Raw genomic sequence first — 22,573 nt, forward strand, 5'->3', positions numbered from 1 at the left:
GGACAGCTATGCTGCTATTAGTAGGGAATGGTTTCAGGGAAAAGGTTACAGAAGGGTGGAGAGGGCCTGGGCTTTGGGGTTCCAGGGGTATGGAAGTCAGCAGAGCTGAGAGTAGTTCCCAACAGCCAGAATGTCCACGGATCAAGACCTTTTATGAAACTGGAGGTAGCAGCACTGGTCCAGGATGCGCAGCTGTGAAGTTGCGAATATATGTATTTGGTCTTTTTCTTTGTTTGCTGGCATACGAGTCTTAAAATCCTTGGAATCTTCAAAGTGATGTGTCTTTTTGTATGCTAATGAGTTGATGAATTGCTGGCAGCCTCTAGGTGGCTTCTGGATAAGAGCTGGTCACCAGGAAGACCAAGGCCAGATTAGAGTGTTGGGACATTCAGTCCTACTCCGCAACCACAATGGAGACAGGCTGAAGGTTAAGTTGATCACCAGTGGCCAATAATTTCATCAATCACTCCAGTGTAATGAAGCCAGCATAAAAACTCAAAAGGACAGGGCTCAGAGAGTTCCGTTAGCTGAACATTGGAGGTTCCCACAAGTGGCACGCCTAGAGGGGGTTATGGAAGCTTCACACCCTTTCCCCATACCTCACCCTATGCATCTCTTCATCTGTATCCTCTGTAATATCCTTTATAATAAGCCATTAAATATAAGGAAGTATTTCTCTGAGTTCTGTGAGCCACTCTACCACATTAATCAAACCCCACGGGGAAGCTGAGAAAAAATTTCGAGTAAAATTGCTGATACCATGACCATCAGGCCCATGTTGTTTGAAGCACAGGTAAAACAACCTAGGGCTTCTGATCGCCATTGAAAGTGAGGCTCACTTTTGTGGGACTGTGTCCTTAGCCTGTGTGATCTGATACTATCTCCAGGTAAGTAAGGTCAAAATTGAATTGAATTAGAGGGCACCCAGCTGGTATCCACTGCAGAAGTGATTGCTTGTTTGTTGGTGGGGAGAAATTCCCACACATCTGGTGTCAAAAGCGTGTTGTGAGAGTATAGTGGGAGAGACAACAGTTTATTTTTTCTCCACAGAACAGCTCATTCTACTTGGCCAAACAAAGTAGAGAAGAGATTGTGTCCATGGGAGAGGAGGTCCAAACTGAGAGAAAGCTGGGGCAGGAGCACCCCTGATTTCTTTCTATTTCTGACTCCCAGTAAAAGATACTAACAAGATGACTGCTAAGTAACAATTGCTTTCAATGGAATAACATAATTGTAGGCCCTGTTCTGTTGCTGACTTGGGCAAGTCATTTTACTTTCTAGGGCTCAGTCTTCCAATCCCTATAATGGAACTGAAAATAACACTTGTAGGATGGTATTAGGATGGAATAAGATAATGCATTAAAATCTACTTTAAACCTCTAAAATCCTGTATACATTTACATGGTTTAAAGAAAGAGAATTTGTCTATATATTTCTGTGTTTAAAACATGCAAAGGTACTAACATTTTTGTGTCTATGGAGCAGTATTCATTTTTTTCACTGTGTAATGGTTATAATTCATTTCATTTCCAGAGACAGGAAACCTAGTAATTTAAGTTAAAAAGACAATGTCTTATAATGATGTAGAGCAATTAAGCGAAAGCTCAGAGAAGTATCTGGAACCAAAGACAAGTCTGTCCTCAAGACCGCCTTTTTATCCTCATGCTTCTCTTCCTATCTGTCTTATTTCTCTTTCACTTTTTTTTTTTTTTTCCAAATTTCTTTCCTTTCTTTCTCTGGTCCACATGGTGAAAAATAAAGCTAATCCAGTGGTTTCCAATTTTATATTTTATCTCTTACAATCCACAATATATACATTTCAATTTTAAAGCTGAATTGAATAAAAATTTGATGACTGAATTTGGAACTACTCCTAAACAAATCAACTCTGGGATCAAGTAATATTGCTGATACCATGACCATCATGTCAATATTGTCAGTGAATGGGTCATTCCCAGAAGAAGAGGGACCCTGCTACTGTGTTGACAAAATAATAGGAACTCACTAAATATTTAGTTTTTTTGTGTGCACTAAAATGGCTAAATTTGGTGATATAATTATATGTTTATTCCCTGGGACTCAATATACTTAAAAAAATTACTACCAGCTAAATTTAATTACAATGTGAGTCCTCGAAACAATGTTCAAATCCAGTTTTAAAAAGTCATTGTTAAATTAAGATTTAATTCATATGACAAAAAATTAGCCCTTTTAAAGTGAACAGTTCAGTGACATTTAGTACACTCACAATGTTGTGTAACCATAACCTCTATCTAATTCCAAAACATTTTCATCACTCCAAATAAAACCCTGTACCCATTACCAAGTTAATTGCCATTTCTTCCTACTTTCTGTTTTTATGGGTTTATCTACTGTGGATATTTTATTTAAATAGAATCATACAATATATGACCTTGTGTCTGACTTTTTTTATTTACCATTATATTTTCAAGATTCAACCATTTTGTAGCATGCATAAATAATTTATAACTTTTTCATGAATGAATATTTCATTGTGTGTGTGTGTGTGTGTATTTCTCATTGTGCATGTGTGTGTGTGTGGTGTGTGTGTATTGTTTCTTCATTCCATTCATTGATGGACATTTGGGTTGATTCCAACTTTTGGCTATTGTAAATAATGCTGCTATAAATATGCACGTGCAAGTATTTTGTAAGTATCTGTTTTCAATTTTTTGGCTATATACCTAGAAATGAAATTGTTAGAACACATGGTAATTCTCTCTTTCCCTTTTTGAGAAACCAGTAAAGTGTTTTACAGAGTGGTTGAATGATTTTACATTCCCTGCAGCAATGTATGAAAGTTCTAATCTCTCTACATCCTTGCTAACACTTGTTGATTTTTGTGTTTCTGATTATAGACACTTTAGTGGGTGAGAAGTATTACTGCATTATGGCTTGGGTTTGCATTTCCATAGTAACTAATGATGTTGAGAATATTTTCATGTGGTTCTTGGCCATTTGTATATCTTTTTTAGATAAATGTATATTTAAGTTCTCTGCCTATTTTTTAATTGACTATTTGTTGTGTTTTAAGAGTTCTTTATATATTCTATATAGTAGACCCTTATGAGATGCAAGATTTGCAAATAATTTTCCACATTCTATAGGTTATTTTCACATTCAGATAATGTTCTTTGATGCATAAAAGTTTTTAATTTTGAAGTCCAATTTATTTTTATTTTTGTTATTCATGTTTTTGGTGTGGTATCTAAGGAATCATCATCAAATCTAAGCTGATGCAGAATTACCCTATGTTTTCTTCTAAGAGTTTTATAGTTTTAGTTCATATATTCAGATTGTTGACACATTTTACCTTAATTTCTGTATATGATGTGAGATGAGTCCAATTTCATTCTCTTGTAGTTGTCATAGCATAATTTGTTAAAAAGTCTATTCTTTCTCCATTGAATAATCTAGAAACAATTGTCAAAAATCAATTGGCCATAGATATATGGGTTTATATCTGGAGTCTCATCTCTATTCCATTAGTCAATATATCTACTCTTACGCCAGTTACACACTATTTTGATTGCTGTATGTTTTTAGTATTTTTGAAATCAGAAAGCATGCGTCTTCCAACTTTGTCCTTATTGTTCAAGATTGTTTTGATTATTTGGGATGTTTCACAAATTTGAGAATCAACTTTTCCATTTTACTGAAAACATTGTTAGAATAGCAGTAGAGATTGCACTGAATCTGCAAATAGCTTTTGGTGGTATTGCCATCTTAACAATATTAAGTCTTTCAATCAATAAACATGGAATGTCTTTTCATTTATTTAGGACTTCTTTAATTTCTTTCAGTAATACTCTAGAGTTTTTGGTGTACAAATCTTTCACTTCCTTAGTTAAACTTATTTTATTTTTGGATGATATTAAAAGTGGAATTTTTAAAACATATATTTTTCTTGGATTGTTCATTGTTGGTTTTTAGAAACAACTGACTTTTCTGTTGTTCAACTTTGCTAGATTTTTTTGTTAGCTCTAATTGTGTGTGTGTGTGTGTGTGTGTGTAGACTTTGAGATTTTATATATGTTACACTATCATGCCATCTTCAAATAGAGATAATTTAACTTTTTTATTTCAAATTTGGATAGTTTTTATTTATTTTTCTTGCCCAATTATTCTGGCTAGAATTTTCAGTACAATGCTGAATTGCAGTGGCAAAAGTGGTTACCTTTGTTTTGGACCTGTTAGAAAGTTTTCAGGTTTTCACTATTAAGTATGATGTTAGCTGTGACTTGACTTTTTCATAAGTCCCCTTCTTCATGTTAAGAAAATTTTCTAAGTGTTTTTTTTTGTTATCCTGAAAGGATGTTGTATTTTACAAAATGTGTTTTCTGTGTCAAGTTAGGTGATCGTATGCATTTTTTTCTTTGTTCTATTAATATGGTCTATTACATTGATTAATTTTTTTATATTGAAAAACTCATGTTACTGGGACAAATCCCATCTGCTTATGGCATTCAATTATTTTAATATGCTTTTATATTTGGCTTGCTAGAATTTTGCTGAGAATTTTTGCATTTATATTCAAAAGATATATTAATCTCTAGTTTTATTTCCTTGTGATATCGTTGTCTGGTTTTGGTATAAGGATAATTCTGGCCTTATACAATGAATTGAGAAGTGCTCCTTCATCTTCTTATATATTTATTTGCCAGAGTTTGAGAAGGATTGCTGTTAATTCCTTTTTAAATATTTAGTAGAATTCACAAGTGAAGCCATCTGGTCCTAGACTTTTCTCTGTTGGGAGGTTTTTGATCATTTATTCAATTTCTTTACTTGTTATATGTCTGTTTAGATTTTTTATTTCTTCTTAAACCAGTTTCCATAATTTGTTTATTTCTAGGAATTTGCCCATTTCACTAGGTTATCTAAATTATTACTATATGGTTGCCATTGTGTTTTCTTATAATTCTCCTATTTCTGTAAAGATGATAGTAATGTCTCATTTTGGTTTTTGATTTTAGTTATTTCTGTCTTCTCTCTTCTGTTCTCAGTCTAGCTAAAGGTTTGTCAATGTTGTTGAAAATTTCAAATAACCAACTTTTAGGTTTGTGGATTCTGTTGTTTTTCTACTTTATTGTGCTCATATTTGCTGTACTCGTTATTATTCCTCTCCTTCTAGCTTAAGTTTAGTTTGCTTTTATTTTCTAGGTTTTTTAGGTGTAAAGTTAGGTTTTTGATTTGAGATCCTTCTCCATTAATACATGCATTTAAAGTTACAAATTTCCTTCCGAGCACTGCTTCACTGCATCCCATCAGTTCTTGTGTAGGCTGTGTATTAATGTCCATTTTTCTTGAAATATTTTGCATTTTCTTTTTTTTTTTTTTAACTAAAAAGTAAACTTTAATGTCGAAAGTGCAAACTTGGGGAAGACAGAAAAGATCACACACAAGGCCGTCACTTCACACTTGGAAGGTTGCACAGTGGCTGGTCAGAGGCGCTCCTCACTTCCCACACAGGGCGGCGGCCGGGCAGAGGCGCTTCTCGCTTCCCAGTCAGTTGGGCGGCCAGGCAGAGACACTCCTCACTTCCCAGACGGAGTGGCCGGGAAGAGGCGCTCCTCACTTCCCAGACAGTTGGGCAGTGGCCGGGCAGAGGCGCTCCTCACTTCCCAGATGGGGCAGTGGCCGGGCAGAGGCGCTCCTCGCTTCCCAGTCAGTTGGGCGGCTGGGCAGAGGCGCTCCTCAATTCCCAGACGGGGTGGCCGGACAGAGGCTCTCCTCACTTCCCAAAAGGGGCGGTGGCCAGGCAGAGACGCTCCTCACTTCCCAGTTGGGCGGTGGTGGGGCAGAGGTGCTCCAAACTTCCCAGATGGTTGGCGGCCGGGCAGAGACGCTCCTCACTTCCCAGACAGTTGGACGGCCGGGCAGAGACGCTCCTCACTTCCCAGTTGGGTGGCTGGGCAGAGAAGTTCCTCACTTCCCAGACAGTTGTGTGGCCGGGCAGAGACGCTCCTCACTTCCCAGACAGTTGTGTGGCTGGGCAGAAATGCTCCTCACTTCCCAGACGGTTGGGCGGCCGGGCAGAGACGCTTCTCACTTTCCACACGGTGTGGGGGCCGGGCAGAGGCGCTCCTCAGTTCCCAGATGGTGCTGGGCTGTCGGACTCCATTGCTGGATGTGTGACTTGGGTTTAAGCCTCTCCCTTCTGCTCTCATCTGGAAATGCTGACAGCCTGGGCATTTCCTCCTCTGGCACTGGATGGAGACTGAAGCCTGGCAAGGCCCGGCCCTCAGCAGGAACTCCCCCTGGGCCCCACTCTGTGACCCCGAGCCCAAGACAGGATTTTTCCTTTACCTTCTCCAGCCACTTTGGGCCTCCTGGCTCACTCAGAGCCCTGTTAGGTAGGTGACAACTCTGTTCCCACTGTTTTTTTTTGTTTTTTATGCATTTTTAGTAGAGATGCGGTTTCACCATGTTGGCCAGGGTGGTCTGAACTCCTGACCTCAAGTGATCCACTCGCCTCGGTTGCCCAAAGTGCTGGCATTACAGGTGTGAGCCACCGCGCCTGGCCCCCGGTTCCCACCTTCTTAAGTGTATGTGTTGTCATCACGTTTCACCCCAACCAAACCTTGGGTGGGCAGCCTCTGCAGGGGACCACTCACAACTGGCCTGTAGTCACGGTCCCCTGCAGAGCCCTCCCAGGTGGTCCAGATGTACCCAGTGGACCTGCCCCGATGCGTCTTCCCTGCCCATGGCCTGCTGTGCCTGATGTGCACTGTGCACTCCCGGGGGCCTGCGTCACACACTGTCACACACACATGCCATCACACACCGAGCCAGCCTCATCAGCTGTCTCAGTAGTTGGTGTTCAGGGACAGGGATCCAGCCCTTCCTAAGGTGTACCTGGGCTGAGACTCAGAATGGACGTTCAAAACAAAGAGATGGAGCTGTGAGTGACACGGGGCCCCACGGGCCGTCTGTCAACCAGGCCTTGGCCCTAATCCATCGGGCACTCACCCCCTGTAAGATGTGGACCCACTAGTGCCCAACGTGTGAACAAGTAGCTGGAGGCCTCACCCCACACTGCTGGCATGGCCCTCCTCTCTCCTGCCCAGGTGTGGCAGCTCCTGGTGCCAGTTTTCCCAGAGCGTGGCCAGGCCCCAGGTGTTTCTCCATCACAGCTGCGGCTCTGGCTTCTTCCGGGAAGTGAGGTGGGGTTGCTCCCCATGCAGCCGCCACCGCCGCTGCTTCAACACTCTGTAGGCCTGCACCGCCCGCTCTCTCTCCTCCCCCACAATCCGCTGACAGGCCAGGGAGGCGGTCAGAGGCTGGGACACACCGCTTGGGCTCAGAAGCATCCTCAGCATCTGCGATCTCCTGCCAGGCTGGTCCTTGCTTACACTCCTCCGGGGCCTGGCAGTCAGCTCTGGGGGCTGCAGGACAACCTCACCAAACTTCACCGTGTCTCGGAGCAGCTCCTGCTCCAGCCTGTCTCCCGCCTTTTCCTCCTTTTTCCGTCGGACTTTATCTAGTCGCCGCTTCTGGAATGCTTTTTTTGCTTTTTTTCTACTCAGACTTCTCCTTGGGAGCTGCCTGCACCTCTGGCTGCAGGATGGCCATGTTCTTGCTGAAGAATAGCACGTGCTGGGCCTCTTGCTGCATGCGCTGGATATAGGCCCCGTCAGACTCCCCCTTCCTCTGTTTGAACTTGGGGACGGCGATGTCAGGCTCCGCTTCCTTTGCTTCCTTCTCTGATGTCTTTCTGAAGGTCACCTGGGCTGCTTTCTTCCTTTTCTTGTTACTGATCGGGTGTTTCATCTCCTGGCGGCTCCTCATAATCTCCCGGAGCTGGAAAGGGATCTCTTGTTCATCCTAGTTCTTGGGCTTCCAATTCACTTTCTTCTCTTTGCTGGGGAAGGGGTCCCAGCGAACGCTCCCTAGGGGGTCCCGGGCAGAGCCTTCAAGGTGTCCCCTTCTCTGGGGAAGTGTGGCGGCCTCGCGGGGCAGCGCTGTCACCTGCGAAGCCCGGGCCACGGGCTGGACGCTGCTTCCCCAGTGGCTGCACTTGCTGCCGCCGCCGCGCTCGCCGGGGACTCCGAGGACCCGCCTGCACCCTGGGCACCACTGCTCCGTGCTGCATTTTCTTTTTGATTTTTTTCTCTCTTTTTTTTTCAACTTGTATTTTAAACACAGTTGGTACATATGCAGGTTTGTTGTATTGGAATATTGCATGATGCTGAGGTTTGGAGTATGGTGTTATGAGCATAGTACCCAACAGGTAGTTTTTCAACCCATGTTCCTCCCTTTCTCATCCTTCTAATAGTCTGCAGTGTTTATTATTCATATTTATGTCCGTGTGTGGTCAACGTTCAGCTCCCACTCAACCAATTTATGTAATGAACCACTGTAAAATAGTGGCTATTTAAGAGTGTGTTGTTTAATTTCCATGTATTTGTAAATTTTCCAGTTTTCCGTCTATTAGTGATTTCTAGCTACATTATATTGTGGTTAAAGAAGATACTTGGTAGAATTTGAGTCTTTTTAAATTTCTTGAGACTTACTTTTTGGACCTAATGTATGGTCTACCCTGGAGAAAGTTCCACATGCACTTCAGAATAATGTGTATTCTGTTATTATTGTGTGCGGTATTATATTTGTCTTCTTACAACTAGTTGGCTTACAGTGCTTTTCAAGTCTTCTGTTTCTTTACTGAGCTTCTGTCTAAATGATTTATCATCTATGTAGATGGCCTATCATCTATCTAGATAATTTTTTACCTAGATGATATATCTATTATTAAGGTTGGAGTATTAAAGAACGGCCTGTTACTTTCTTCAGCTCTTTCAGTTCTTTTCAAACTTATGATTTTTTTTCCAGTAAAGAGACCAGTTCTTTTTCTTTTAATGCTTTAAGTTTTAGGGTACATGTGCACAATGTGCAGGTTTGTTACTATGTATACATGTGCTATGTTGGTGTGCTGCACCCATTAACTCACTCGTCATTTAGCATTAGGTGTATCTCCTAATGCTATCCCTCCCCCCTCCCCACACCCCACAACAGTCCCCGCAGTATGATGTTCCCCTTCCTGTGTCCGTGTGTTCTCATTGTTCAATTCCCACCTAGGAGTGAGAACATGCAATGTTTGGTTTTTTGTCCTTGCGATAGTTTGCTGAGAATGATGGTTTCTAGTTTCATCCATGTCCCTACAAAGGACATGAACTCATCATTTTTTATGGCTGCATAGTATTCCATGGTGTATATGTGCCACATTTTCTTAATCCAGTCTATCATTGTTGGACATTTGGGTTGCTTCCAAGTCTTTGCTATTGTGAATACTGCCACAATAAACATACGTGTGCATGTGTCTTTATAGCAGCATGATTTATACTCCTTTGGGTGTATACCCAGTAATGGGATGGCTGGGTCAAATGGTATTTCTAGTTCTAGATCCCTGAGGAATCACCACACTGACTTCCACAATGGTTGAACTAGTTTACAGTCCCACCAACAGTGTAAAATTGTTCCTATTTCTCCACATCCTCTCCAGCACCTGTTGTTTCCTGACTTTTTAATGATGGACACCATTCTAACTGGTGTGAGATGGTATCTCATTGTGGTTTTGATTTGCATTTCTTTGATGGCCAGTGATGATGAGCATTTTTTCATGTGTTTTTTGGCTGCATAAATGTCTTCTTTTGACAATTGTCTGTTCATGTCCTTTGCCCACTTTTTGATGGGGTTGTTTTTTCTTGTAAATTTATTTGAGTTCATTGTAGATTCGGGATATTAGCCCTTTGTCAGATGAGTAGGTTGCAAAAATTTTCTCCCATTCTGTAGGTTGCCTGTTCACTCTGATGGTAGTTTCTTTTGTTATACAGAAGCTCTTTAGTCTAATTAGATCCCATTTGTCAATTTTGGCTTTTGTTGCCATTGCTTTTGGTGTTTTAGACATGAATTCCTTGCCCATGCCTATGTCCTGAATGGTAATGCCTAGTTTTTCTTCTACGGTTTTTATGGTTTTAGGTCTAACATGTACATCTTTAATCCATCTTGAATTAATTTTTGTATAAGGTGTAAGGAAAGGATCCAGTTTCAGCTTTCTACGTATGGCTAGCAAGTTTTCCCAGCACCATTTATTGAATAGGGAATCCTTTTCCCATTGCTAGTTTTTGTCAGATTTGTCAACGATCAGGTAGTTGTAGATACGTGGCATTATTTCTGAGGGCTCTCTTCTGTTCCATTGATCTATATCTCTGTTTTGGTACCAGTACCATGCTGTTTTGGTTACTGTAGCCTTGTAGTATAGTTTGAAGTCAGGTAGCATGATGCCTCCAGCTTTTTTCTTTTGGCTTAGGATTGACTTGGCGACGCGGGCTCTTTTTTTGGTTCCATATGAACTTTAAAGTAGTTTTTTCCAACTCTGTGAAGAAAGTCATTGTTAGCTTGATGGGGATGGCATTGAATCTATAAATTACCTTGGGCAGTATGGCCATTTTCACGATATTGATTCTTCCTACCTATGAGAATGGAATGTTCTTCTATTTATTTGTTTGTATCTTCTTTTATTTCATTGAGCAGTAGTTTGTAGTTTTCCTTGAAGAGGTCCTTCACATCCCTTGTAAGTTGGATTCCTAGGTATTTTATTCTCTTTGAAGCAATTTTGAATGGGAGCTCACTCATGATTTGGCTATTTGTCTGTTATTGGTGTATAAGAATGCTTGTGATTTTTGTACATTGATTTTGTATCCTGAGACTTTGCTGAAGTTGCTTATCAGCTTAAGGAGATTTTGGGCTGAGATAATGGGGTTTTCTAGATATACAATCATGTCATCTGCAAACAGGGACAATTTGACTTCCTCTTTTCCTAATTGAATACCCTTGATTTCCTTCTCTTGCCTAATTGCCCTGGCCAGAACTTCCAACACTGTTGAATAGGAGTGGTGAGAGAGGGCATCCCTGTCTTGTGCCCGTTTTCAAAGGGAATGCTTCCAGTTTTCGCCCATTCAGTATGATATTGGCTGTGGATTTGTCATAGATATCTCTTATTATTTTGAGATACGTCCCATCAATACCTTATTTATTGAGAGTTTTTAGCATGAAGGGTTGTTGAATTTTGTCAAAGGCCTTTTCTGCATCTATTGAGATAATCATGTGGTTTTTGTCTTTGGTTCTGTTTATATGCTGGATTACATTTATTGATTTGCATATGTTGAACCAGCCTTGCATCCCAGGGATGAAGCCCACTTGATCATGGTGGATAAGCTTTTTGATGTGCTGCTGGATTCAGTTTGCCAGTATTTTATTGAGGATTTTTGCATCAATGTTCATCAAGGATATTGCTCTGAAATTCTCTTTTATGGTTGTGTCTCTGCCGGCTTTGGTATCAGGGTGATGCTGGTCTCATCAAATGAGTTAGGGAGGATTCCCTCTTTTTCTATTGATTGGAATAGTTTCAGAAGGAATGGTACCAGTTCCTCCTTGTACCTCTGGTAGAATTCGGCTGTGGATGCATCTGGTCCTGGACTCTTTTTGGTTGGTAAGCTATTGATTATTGCCACAATTTCAGAGCCTGTTATTGGTCTATTCCGAGATTCAACTTCTTCCTGGTTTAGTCTTGGGAGAATGTCTGTGTCAAGGAATTTATCCATTTCTTCTAGATTTTCTAGTTTATTTGCATAGAGGTGTTTGTAGTATTCACTGATGGTAGTTTGTATTTCTGTGGGATTGGTGGTGATATCCCCTTCATCATTTTTTATTGTGTCTATTTGATTCTTCTCTTTTCTTCTTTATTAGTCTTGCTAGCAGTGTATCAATTTTGTTGATCTTTTCAAAAAACCAGCTCCTGGATTCATTAATTTTTGAAGGGTTTTTTGTGTCTGTATTTCCTTCAGTTCTGCTCTGATTTTAGTTATTTCTTGCCTTCTGCTAGATTTTGAATGTGTTTGCTGTTGCTTTTCTAGTTCTTTTAATTGTAATGTTAGGGTGTCAATGTTGGATCTTTCCTGCTTTCTTTTGTGGGCATTTAGTGCTATAAATTTCCCTTTACACACTGCTTTGAATGTGTCCCGGAGATTCTGGTATGTTGTGTCTTTGTTCTCGTTGGTTTCAAAGAACATCTTTATTTCTGCCTTCATTTTGTGATGTACCCAGTAGTGGTTCAGGAGCAGGTTGTTCAGTTTCCATGTAGTTGAGTGGTTTTGAGTGAGTTTCTTAATCCTGAATTCCAGTTTGATTGCACTGTGGTCTGAGAGACAGTTTGTTATAATTTCTGTTCTTTACATTTGCTGAGGAGAGCTTTACTTCCAACTATGTGGTCAATTTTGGAATAGGTGTGGTGTGGTGCTGAAAAAAATGTATATTCTGTTGGTTTGGGGTGGAGAGTTCTGTAGATGTCTATTAGGTCCGCTTAGTCCAGAGCTGAGTTCAATTCCTGGGTATCCTTGTTAACTTTCTGTCTCATTGATCTGTCTAATATTGACAGTAAGGTGTTAAAGTCTCCCATTATTATTGTGTGGGAGTCTAAGTCTCTTTGTAGGTCACTCAGGACTTGCTTTATGAATCTGGGTCCTCCTGTATTGGTTGCATATATATTTAGGATAGCTCTTCTTGTTGAATTGATCCCTTTACCATTATGCAAAGGCCTTCTTTGTCTCTTTTGATCTTTGTTGGTTTAAAGCCTGTTTTATCAGAGACTAGGATTGCAACCCCTGCCTTTTTTTGTTTTCCAATTGCTTGGTGGATCTTCCTCCAGCTCTTTATTTTGAGCCTATGTGTGTCTCTGCATGTGAGATGAGTTTCCTGAATACAGCGCACTGATGGTTCTTGACTCTTTATCCAATTTGCCAGTCTGTGTCTTTTAATTGGAGCATTTAGCCCATTTACATTTAAATTTAATATTGTTATGTGTGAATTTGTTCCTGACATTATGATGTTAGTTGGTTATTTTGCTCATTAGTTGATGCAGTTTCTTCCTAGCCTCGATGGTCTTTACAATTTGGCATGTTTTTGCAGGGGCTGGTACCGGTTGTTCCTTTCCATGTTTAGTGCTTCCTTCAGGAGCTCTTTTAGGGCAGGCCTGGTGGAGACAAAATCACTCAGCATTTGCTTGTCTGTAAAGTATTTTATTTCTCCTTCACTTATGAAGCTTAGTTTTCCTGGATATGAAACTCTGGGTTAGAAATTCTTCTCTTTAAGAATGTTGAATATCAGCCCCTACTCTCTTCTGGCTTGTAGAGTTTCTGCCGAGAGATCCACTGTTAGTCTGATGGGCTTCCCTTTGTGGGTAACTGGACCTTTCTCTCTGGCCGCCTTTAACATTTTTTCCTTTATTTCAACTTTGGTGTATCTGACAATTATATGCCTTGGAGTTGCTCTTCTCGAGGAGTATCTTTGTGGTGTTCTCTGTATTTCCTGAATCTGAATGTTGGCCTGCCTTGCTACATTGGGGAAGTTCTCCTGGATAATATCTTGCAGAGTGTTTTCCAACTTGGTTCCATTCTCCCCGTCACTTTCAGGTACACCAATCAGACACAGGTTTGGTCTTTTCACATAGTGCCATATTTCTTGGCGGCTTTGTTCATTTCTTTTTATTCTTGTTTCTCTAAACTTCCCTTCTCTCTTCATTTCATTCATTTCATCTTCCATCACTGATACCCTTTCTTCCAGTTGATCGCATCAGCTACTGAGGCTTCTGCAATCTTCATGTAGTTCTCGAAACTTGGCTTTCAGCTCCATCATCTCCTTTAAGCCGTTCTCTGCATTGGTTATTCTAGGTATCCATTCGTTTAATTTTTTTTCAAAGTTTTTAACTTTTTTGCCATTGTTTTGAATTTCCTCCTGTAGCTCAGAGTAGTTTGATCGCCTGAAGCCTTCTTCTCTCAACTCATCAAAGTCATTCTCCGTTCACCTTTGTTCCATTGCTGGTGAGGAACTGTGTTCCTTTGGAGGAGGAGGGGTGCTCTGCTTTTTAGAGTTTCCAGTTTTTCTGCTCTGTTTTTTCCCCATCTTTGTGGTTTTATCTACTTTTGGTCTTTGATGATGGTGATGTACAGATGGGTTTTTGGTGTGGATGTCCTTTCAGTTTGGTAGTTTTCCTTCTACCAGACAGGACCCTCAGCTGCAGGTGTGTTGGAGTTTGCTAAAGGTCCACTCCAGACCCTGTTTGGCTGGGTGTCAGCAGTGGTGGCTGCAGAACAGCGGATTTTCGTGAGACCACAAATTCAGCTGTCTGATAGTTCCTCTGGAAGTTTTGTCGCAGAGGAGTACCTGGCCGAGTAAGGTGTCAGTCTGTCCCTACTGGGGGGTGCCTCCCAGTTAGACTGCTCGGGGGTCAGGGACTCACTTGAGGAGGCAGTCTGCCCGTTCTCAGATCTCCAGCTGCATGCTGGGAGAACCACTTCTCTCTTCAAAGCTGTCAGAGAGGGACATTTAAGTCTGTAGAAGTTCCTGCTGACTTTATGTTTGTCTGTGCCCTGCCCCCAGAGGTGGAGCCTACAGAGGCAGGCAGTCCTCCTTGAACTGTGGTGTTTGAGCTTCCCGGCTGCTTTGTTTACCTAAGCAAGCCTGGGCAATGGCAGGCGCCCCTCCTCCAGCCTCGCTGCTGCCTTGTAGTTTGATCTCAGACTGCCGTGGTAGCAATCAGCAAGACTCTGTGGACGTAGGACCCTCCAAGCCAGGTGTGGGATATAATCTCCTGGTGTGCCGTTTTTTAAGCCTGTTGGAAAAGCACAGTATTAGAGTGGGAGTGACCCGATTTTCCAGGTGCCGTCTGTCAACCCTTTCTTTGACTAGGAAAGGGTACTCCCTGACCCCTTGTGGTTCCCGAGTGAGGCAATGCCTCCCCCTGCTTTGGCTCGCGCATGGTGTGCTGAACCCACTGTCCTGTACCCACTGTCTGGCACTCCCTAGTGAGATGAACCCGGTACCCCAGATGGAAATGTGGAAATCACCATCTTCTGCGTCGCTCACGCTGGGAGCTGTAGACTGGAGCTGTTCCTGTTTGGCCATCTTGGCTCCACGCCCCTCAGTCCTTTTTTTTTAACCCAGCCTAGGACAAAGCTGAAAACAGACCAATTATTTGTGGACCTTGCCCCCATATTTCTCATTATATCACTCTAATATATTTAACGTTGATTTTTTTAAATGTGGCAATAGTTTTTGTTTTTGTTTTTAATTTGCCCTTATATTAAGCAAGTAGTTGTTCTTCACTGGTCAAGCTACATAACACAGAATAGCCTTTCCAGCCTTCCAGGTAGATGTATTTCTGCTCTCTATTAATTATACTCAGTGTAGTAACATGGTCCCACTTTTAAGTGAGCCAATTGTTAATTTACAGCTTTTCTTACCAGAAAATTCTTGCTCATGATGAGTCAAAAGTAGGCCCTCAGTAAGTTGGTGTTTTAGTCCTAGCTTTAGGTTCTGGCATCACATAAAATAATCACCTTTTAAAAAAAATTCCTTCTAAATTCTGAACTTAGGTATTATGGTATAAGCATAGCCTTTCAAGGACACAGGTGAAGAAAGTTATTGAACTGGCAGGAGAAGGAACACAACAATGTCTTTTGTCATTAATAATTAAAAATATTCTACCTTTATCAATGAATTCAGTTAAATACAAGATAAACCATGTTTAGTAATGGCACTTTTCTAGGTAGTAGTAAATTAAAAATAAATAAGAAATATATATGCTCTGACCTTGATAAACTCTCATTCTATTACAGGAAACAGATAAATGACAGAGAAAAACAACACTATGTGATTAAAGTCTGTAATAAACTCAATATTTAACATGTTGCCATGGAGATAAGGATACAACAGCAATTCTTCCAAGAGAAAGATAGTTAGAGAGAGATTTAAAGAAGAGACCATAGTCAAGTTGGGTGATCTCAAGTTAGACAAGGAAGGAAAGGGAATTTGGGCAGAGAAATCAGCCTGCAAGAAGATATAAAAGTGGGAAAATTCTCAGTGTTCTTTAGGTGCAATAGACAGAATAAAGACCACTGTCCCTCAAAGATGCTCATGACCTATTCCACAAAGCCTCTGAATATGTTACCTTATATGACAAAAGGACTGTACAGATACAATTATGATAAAAATCTTGATAAGATTATCCTGGATTTTTTGTGTACTCCATGTATTTACAAGCATCCTTATAAAATAAGAAAATAAAACAGCAAGATAGGATCAGAATTGGAGAAAGATTTAAAAATGCCATGCTGCTGTCTTTGAAGAGGGGAAAGTGGGGCCATCAGCCAAAGAATTCAGACAGTCTCCAGAGTCTAGAAAAGGAAATTAAACATATTATCCCTTAGGGCCTCAATAAAGGAACCCAGCCCTTACCTGCACCTTGGTGTTTTCAGTCCAGTGAGACTCATGGTGGACTTCTGACCTGTGGCATAATAAAATAATTAATGTATGTTGTTTTAAGTCACTAAGTGTGTGGCTATTTGCTATAGCAGTGTTAGGAAACTAACATAGTGGGAAGAAGAGGATGGCTGCAATGTAGAATGTGCATGTGTGCGTTTATTGTTGGAGTACAGAGCAAAGGAAGGTGAGAGATGATGGCAGGGCAAAGGAAGACTGGAATCTATTGCAAAGGAATTTGATAACATGTATGGAATTAAGCAGTCTGAAATTTTATTGTTAGAGAAAGTGATCCTGATAATATGATCCCATGTATAGAAGCTACCATTTCATTGGCTCATTGGTCTGGTTTTGCCTGAGTTTCATATTTGGAAACTATAAATCTTATCTTTCTACCTAGATTAAACTCCAGGTACAAATCTTGGGTTGTCTTTTCACTTTGGCATTCACTATTATTCCAGCATACACACACACACATTCCTCATTATAGTCTCCTGAATACCATTCTTTTAGGGCTTATTGAGCATTTTAGGGATAATAAGTGGTAATCTGTTGTAAAAATAAAGCCACAATCTTTCATAAATGCTGTAAAACAAAAAAGTATGATTCTGTGAGAGAGATTAATGAGGAGCTCTTCATTAGATTCACTAGATAAAGGTTTCTTTGAGATCTCTTTGCCTCTCTTCCACCTCTAGCTCCCTGTGTCACTCACATCTTCTGTTTTTATTTCCTCCATCACTTTGGTCAGAGGAAGTGGTCAGAACTATGACAGAGGGGTCAAGAAGGTGCACTAACATTCTATCTTTATCTTCTTAACCCTAAGCCAGCTCATGTACTCATAATTCCGTTGTAAAACAGAAGCCTGGGTATATGCATGGCTAAATTCACCAATCATGTTGTTAAAGAAACTCTCAAAATAGGAAACAGACCACCAAACATTAGGCCTCTGAGAAGAAGGAGAATATGCGGTACTAGAAGTTCTTGGAAACATAAAAAAGAGGCTTTTTGGATGTCAGCAGGATTTCTCTGGACTTGGAATCATCCCTCTGCTGTGTATAACATTGCAAAATGCAGTAAGAGTTTCACAATCACCGTGTGGTTTGCTGTGAAGTCACTGGCGGCCTCTACTCCCGAAATCACTTCCCAATGAACACTTTGATCCTGTATGATATCAGTCTCTTGAGCCACTAATTGCTTCCAAGTGAATTTTGGCTTGCCAAGAGTCTGGGTGGTGTCTCCCATCTGATACAGTTCTTTGCACTTACATATTTGTTTGCTTCCAAATTCCTCTGAACAGTTTATGAACAGAAATCCTCCCAACACACCCGAGCTGAAAGATATGCAATTGTCTTGAAAATGGAGTATCAGGGTTCTTTCTTGCTACAGCAGCCAACTCCTGGGGAAATATAATACAGACACAAGTTCCTAAAACTTAGTTTTTCATCTCAAGGGAAATACATATCTACTTCTATAAATTTCAAGGTAATTGTGTTAGAAAAAATGTGAGAGATGTTAATGTGAGAGACATATAAAAATCACTGGAGGAAGATGATTATATAAGTCCCAAAACTTTCAACACTCTAGCGACTTAGAATTCGTTATTTAACTATCACTGTCTTTCTTCCTCATACCTACCTCCAACCAATGATTCTGTTAATTATGCTTCCTGAATTGTGAGTTCTCCAATATGCTGTGTTTCTTCCCACTTTTCCCTTCCTGCCTTTCTTTCTTCAATACCCCTCCTCTAGGATACATCACTTTTGATCTCCCCTAGAATTGTGAATAGTTTCTCAATTTCTAAACCTTCTTCTAGTCATAATTTCAAGTGTCGTATTTGTATCTGTTAAACGAGCATACTAATGCTTATTTCTGGTGCTGGCTGTAAAGATTACATAAAACAAACTTCAGTGTATCCGTGAAAACCCCTAAAGTATATCCTGGCATATAAACTTAGCTCAGTAAATGTTCTCTTCCCTCCTAGTTTCTGAGGTTTGTCTTCCCCAACTCAGCCAGAGTTGCCTTTCTAAGACAGAAATTTGACTATCTCACTACACTTTGAAAAAATCAATGGCTTATTGTTGCTCAAGTGATGAAGTTCAAACTGGCATGGCAGGGTCTTTACTGACTACAGTCTATCTTGCTGCTCCTCTCTGCTCTGACTTTCCCTTTGACATCCCCATTATAATCACTGCAAGTTATTTTTAAACGTCAAACTTGCTCATTTTTCTGTGCTCTTTGCACATGCTGTTCCCTCTGCCTCTAATGAGGGAAATGTCTCATTGCCTTATTTAATGAAATGCCTCTATTTCACCACTGGTTTGCCATCTCATCCTTCTATCTTTGTAACTTCTTCACTTAGCAAATTCACTCATCCTTTAGATCTTCAAGTTTCTCTCTCTTCCTATGTCTTCTCAAAACTCTTAAGCCCTGCCAATTGCCCATTATATTTGCAGTGTTTATTATTGCCAAGATACTTAGCGCATTGAGTTATCCTTGCTGGTTGAGTTTTCAACCAGACTGAGAGCTCCTGGTGCACCAGGAGCTGTTTTGTTCAACCTTGTTTTATTATAATGTTGATCAGAAAAAAAAAAAAAAATGATTACTGGCTAGGTCCACTGTCTCTGTGGAGTTTACACATTCTCCCATTGTCTACATGGGTTTTCCCTGGATATTCTGGTTTCTTCTCACATCCCAAAGTTGTGCCATTAGGTTAATTGGCATGTCTGCATGCTCCCAGTCTGAGTGAATATGGGTGTGTGTGAGTACGCCTTGAGGTGGATTAACATTCTAGCCAGGGATGGCTCCCGCCTTGCACACTTAGTTGCCAGGTATAGGTTCCAGCCACCCACATGACCCTGAACTGGAATAGTGGGTTAGAAAATGAATGAATGAACACAAATTATTGTAAGATAAAGATTCATAAGGTATGTAATAGCCATATAAATGCACAATAAACAATGAGGGACAAAAAGCACGCAGAGGGCTGTCAGAATCACTGTTTTTGAATGTTGTGGTGGTAGCAGGGAATCCTTAAAATTTTTGTTTTGCAAACATTTCTTCTTTGACTTGACCAACGTCCACTAAAACCACTGTTACTCACTGATTCACCAAAAATGAGGTAAATAATTATCTTTCTTGTTTTTGTTAATCTTTTACAAATGTATGTGTATGTGTAGCTCACATTTATTTCAACGTTTAATATCAAAAGTGTTTTTGGCCTTTATTTAGAAGCTTCGCTATATTTTTGTGACCAGAAATACATCATTGGAACTTAGCTCTTGTTTATATCAATTAGCCTACAGTAAATTGGTATATTATACATTATTTTGCTAAAAGTTGAAGTTTCTAAGAAACTATTGAAGCCATTGAGGACTTACTGTACACATCTTTATTTTATACTATACTTGTTCATTCATTCATTCATCTAATATATATATTGAGTATCTGTCATCTATCAAAAAGTATGCTAGGCTCTGTGGAAGATGCATAGATAAATAAAAATAGATCCTGCTGTCAGGAAATTTACAGTTTAGTTGGGAACACAGCGAATGTTTCGCATACCTAGAACAGAAATTGAAAGTGTCAAACAACTTTCAGAAAGAGAAACATAAAGCTCTTCAGCTGCTAAAAGAGACACATTGAGTGATCCTTATCAACCAGCAAGTGGTCCCGAGTCCCAACACAGTTTCCATTCCATCTATTTTTGTGCCAGAAACTGATATTCTACTGGCTTAGAGGATGTCAGCCTATACATGGGATATCTTGCAATAATCTACAGGAAAGTGACAGGAGAGATTTGTTTCAATCCTAGAGAAAGGACGATATATTATTCATCTTGTTTACCTTTTGGACTCAGTAAAGTCTGGACCATTGTGAATACTTAAATGTGTTTTTGTTGAAATGGCTTAAAGTGTTTATTTAATGAGATCAATGTGTAGTTCTAATGCAAATAATTTAAAGATTTAACTTGCTTTGAATTAGTGACATTGTCAAATTTTAAAAGCACAGCCTTAATGCTCCAGTCTTCGTTTGTTCTTTCGTGTAATTATTTTCATTCATTCATTTAATTATGTATGTGTTTATGCAGTCAGACAATAAATAGTCACTAAACTAGCTCTTTTTACTCTCTGCCTTTAATTGCCCTCTCTTTCTCATGTATTCATTTTCATTCCCAAATAAATTTTAAGCTCTCTTAGGGCAGGGACCTAGCCTCTCTCTAACATTGAGCTAAGTAAATATTCAATACTAAAAATTTTCTTGATAATTTCTGCTCTCCTCTTAACTGTGACAAGCAGCTCACGTCACAAACATATATTAAATGAATTCTTATTTATAACAATTAGAATTGATCATATGGACTCATTTCTGTTTCACCTCCATGGAAACTTTTATTTTGCCTGGCTGTGGATGAGGGAGGTTCATAGTGGCGATGACCTAACCTTGGAACAACTCTCATTTCAGGTTGGAGCACTTACTCAGAAGCTCTGGCATATGGGAAGTTCCCAGCACAGAGAACTTTAGAAAACTCATAAATGCAGGTCTCGAGATGCCAGAAGATTAAACAAATGCCAGCTTTACAAGGCCATGCTTTTCCAGCAGAAGAGAGATGCAATGTAAACAAAAAACTTGTAGGTAATAATAAAATTTTGGAACAGAAAGAGGACACAAAAGAAGAATTTAAGGCTGACAGAATGGGAGGAGAAAAAAACAAGAATTCAATACATCAACCAAGCAAAAAGGCTGCAGAGAAAGAAGTGAGTCCTTTGCTTCCTGATTCAAGGGGTCCAGTGACAGAGCATTCAATCTAATCTAACAAATATTTATTAATGGTGAGGTGGAACTAGAGAAAGCGGGTGGGAGAGGAAGGTGGAATTGGGAGTGGATTTTGACTGTGGGAATGGGAGGTTGGGGAAAGAAACATTATTTACATTGTGCCAATTTTTCTATATATTTAATGCTAGTGAGTACTTACAGCAAAACTTTGAGACAGTCAATGTTATCCTTCATTTAGTAGGTAAGAAAGCCAAGACTTGGGGGTCAAGTAACTTCTCCAATCACATCTACACCGTTAATAAATGCCAGAACCTATTTCCAAATTTATGTGCATCTGATTCCAAAAATCTATATCCTACCCCCTACATTATTTTATCCCTATGCCTCATTCAGAGCAGTGTGATGGAGTCTGAGGATGGGAATATAACAAAGGAAGCAATGTAGGCCTTACATTTTAAAGTGTTCTGAACTAAAAAGGGAAGAAAGGCATGTAGACAATGAACCATATCACGTGATAGAATAAAATATGGGCTTGGCTAGATATAAACAATATACTGAGGATGACAGATAAAAGAGCATTTCATTGATATTTCTGTAAGGGATAGTATGTACTCTCTAGTACTTACTAGATATGATGTTATTGGACCTGAATGCAAAGATATTGAATCAAGCTTAATAGGTTAAGCATTAAGGGACAACTATCATGCACAAAGAAGGGGAAGGGATTATAATGCATGGACAGAAATAAAGTTGAAAAAAATGCTTGCAGTTAGATCATGGAAATTCTTGAATACAGTCACAGGCAGTTTGGACTCAGTACTTTGCACAATGGAGGTCAACAGGAGATATTAATATTTGGAGAATGAAGATAAGTGGTCTATTGTATTGATATCTAGGGAAAAGCATTATTTAAAAAAATAACCATAGCTTACTTTGAATAGGTGCTATAGAGTTTGGGGAATTAATTATACAAATATCTTTTCCTTCAAATTCCCATATTTTCTCTTAGCTAGATGTCCTGGAATTTTCTTCCTTTGTATTTAAAATTTGTAATAAGTAATCTAAGAATACAAACTAGAAGTTTTATTAATGTGTCTTCTCATGCATCACAAACCCAGAAGAAATGTCATAAACCTCCACATCTTCTCTACCTACCTGGGAAGAGCAATATTTTAATAATGAGTAGTATGGAAAAAGGTGGAGAAGAGGGCCTAGCTACAATGGCGTAGGTTCAGAATCATGACTGGGGTCTTTAGAAACCCTAAAAGGAATAAAGGTGGGCATCCCAGTTCTAGAGAAACTGGAATATCAGGCAGGTAGTTAGGTATGAGACATTTATGAAATTCATACTTTGGATCCACAGTCTAGAACTTAGGGCAAAATTTGGAATAGAATCCAGAGCTTGACTTCCCTAGTAATGGATGGCCAGGCCATAAGATTATTTTTCTTCTCACAGGGAAAAACT

General features: G+C 39.9%; 1 pseudogene; it reads right to left on the reverse strand.

Annotated features, from left to right (window-relative positions):
- Positions 1-7,148: 7,148 nt before the first annotated feature.
- On the reverse strand, positions 7,149-8,113 carry LOC116813865 (coiled-coil domain-containing protein 137-like; annotated as a pseudogene).
- Positions 8,114-22,573: the final 14,460 nt, after the last annotated feature.

The sequence above is a fragment of the Hylobates moloch genome, unplaced genomic scaffold (genome assembly GCF_009828535.3).
Source record: "Hylobates moloch isolate HMO894 unplaced genomic scaffold, HMol_V3 SCAFFOLD_9, whole genome shotgun sequence".
Taxonomy (NCBI): domain Eukaryota; kingdom Metazoa; phylum Chordata; class Mammalia; order Primates; family Hylobatidae; genus Hylobates; species Hylobates moloch.